The sequence below is a fragment of the Penaeus chinensis genome, chromosome 13, assembly GCF_019202785.1.
Source record: "Penaeus chinensis breed Huanghai No. 1 chromosome 13, ASM1920278v2, whole genome shotgun sequence".
In the NCBI taxonomy this organism is placed as follows: Eukaryota; Metazoa; Arthropoda; class Malacostraca; order Decapoda; family Penaeidae; genus Penaeus; species Penaeus chinensis.
The window spans coordinates 18,561,684-18,565,045 of record NC_061831.1 but is presented as its reverse complement, the minus strand read 5'-3'; positions in this window follow the sequence as shown (position 1 = coordinate 18,565,045).

The window sequence follows — 3,362 nt, the reverse complement described above, 5'->3', positions numbered from 1 at the left end:
CACATACATACACATACATACACATACATACACATACATACACATACATACACATACATACACATACATACACATACATACACATACATACACATACATACACATACATACACATACATACACATACATACACATACATACACATACATACACATACATACACATACATACACATACATACACATACATACACATACATACACATACATACACATACATACACATACATACACATACATACACATACATACACATACATACACATACATACACATACATACACATACATACACATACATACACATACATACACATACATACACATACATACACATACATACACATACATACACATACATACACATACATACACATACATACACATACATACACATACATACACATACATACACATACATACACATACATACACATACATACACATACATACACATACATACACATACATACACATACATACACATACATACACATACATACACATACATACACATACATACACATACATACACATACATACACATACATACACATACATACACATACATACACATACATACACATACATACACATACATACACATACATACACATACATACACATACATACACATACATACACATACATACACATACATACACATACATACACATACATACACATACATACACATACATACACATACATACACATACATACACATACATACACATACATACACATACATACACATACATACACATACATACACATACATACACATACATACACATACATACACATACATACACATACATACACATACATACACATACATACACATACATACACATACATACACATACATACACATACATACACATACATACACATACATACACATACATACACATACATACACATACATACACATACATACACATACATACACATACATACACATACATACACATACATACACATACATACACATACATACACATACATACACATACATACACATACATACACATACATACACATACATACACATACATACACATACATACACATACATACACATACATACACATACATACACATACATACACATACATACACATACATACACATACATACACATACATACACATACATACACATACATACACATACATACACATACATACACATACATACACATACATACACATACATACACATACATACACATACATACACATACATACACATACATACACATACATACACATACATACACATACATACACATACATACACATACATACACATACATACACATACATACACATACATACACATACATACACATACATACACATACATACACATACATACACATACATACACATACATACACATACATACACATACATACACATACATACACATACATACACATACATACACATACATACACATACATACACATACATACACATACATACACATACATACACATACATACACATACATACACATACATACACATACATACACATACATACACATACATACACATACATACACATACATACACATACATACACATACATACACATACATACACATACATACACATACATACACATACATACATACACACACACATATATACACATACATACACATACATACATATAGACATACACATTCCCACACACCCACTCACACTCACACTTATGCAAACACTTACTCTCATTCGCACTCATACACACACACACACACACGCATATATATATATATATATATATATATATATATATATATATATATATATATATATATATATACATGTATCATCCTCATCATCACCACTGGGGAGCTAACGCCGGCGGGGGTGTATAGCCATATCTATCCTTCATTTCCTCCTACAAGGGTCCCTCATGGTGAGCCTGGCCCATCTCTAGCTCTTCAAGACAGGTTTGATCGATCTGTTGTCACGAACAAAGTCAACCTAGTGGACAGGATCATCCTGTGGGAAACAAGCCAAGTAGCTGTATAGCCTGAGTTGGCGATCGTGGATTCTGCAAGTAACAAGGTCCTGTACCAGTCTCATGGTGTAGCCGTTTGTTGGACACATTGTCCTGCCAACTGAACCCCATGATCCAGTGCAAGGGCCTTTTACAAGGTCAAGATCAGATTCCAAAGCACAAGATAGCGTCCAGGTTTCACTAACGTATAGTAGAACTGGCACTATTAGGGCTACTAAAGTATATAAAGCTCTCTGGGACCTCATTGTCACCACAAGCATTTACCAACTGAACAGGATCTCCTACCAGGCCCCTAAAGTCCTGGATCTTGCTCTTGGTCCAGACGACCTAGACCCTCAGGAGCTTCTTTTCATTGCTAAATGCATTAAAAGCCACCACTACGATTTCCAGACTCAGAAAGAATAGCAACATCATCAGAAAAGTCAAGGTCGGTAACCTTGATATTGCCCAGAATGGCTCCACAGTGACTTAGAGCAGTACCTCTACCCAGTATCCAGTCCATGCAAGATTTGGAGTGTTGGTGCAAGAACACAGCCTTGCCTCACTCCTGAACTAACAGGGAAGAAGCTCGACAGGCCCCCACCACACTTTACAGCACTTTCAGTACCAGTATACAGGCTTGCTATTAATCCAATCATCCTTGTTAAAATTCCTCTTAGTCTCATGATCTTCCACTGTGATTCACAATGCACTGTATCTAACGCCTTTTTGAGGTTGATGTAAGTTGCAAGCAGCCCATGCCCCAACAAACGTCGGCGCTTTACAGCGCCAGGATACAGTCTACTGTGGACTTACCAGGAGTGAATCCAGATTGCTCTGGCCTCTGGTGCTTCAACAGGTGGTCTCCTTCCAGAGAAGGATAACCACACCCCTCACACTTGAGGGATGTGGTCAGGGGGAATGGTACTAGTCTGCCAGATGGCAGACAGGACAGCATGCAAGCCCCTTGCTGCTGCTTTACCACTCTTCATCTTGGTGATCGGCATTCTGACTTCAGTCAGGGAGGGTGGACCCTCGCTGATGGGTCTGGCAAAGGAATCTTGACACTACTTGCATCTAAGTTAATTGTTGGTGGATCAACCTGGTACAACTGTCCAAAATACTCAGCCCAGTGCACCTGCACCCCAACAGAATCTGAGATTATCTGGTCACTTGCTGAGAGGACTGCAGTCATCTGTGAGGAGGCCTTGGATTTCAGCTGTCTCAGGCCTTAGTGGGCAGGATGAAGGTCATTTACTATGAAATCGCTCTCAACCTCCTCTGCAAGATTCCTGATAAACTGTTCCTTGTCTCTTCTCAGCAGTGACCTAGTCCTGTGCACCAGG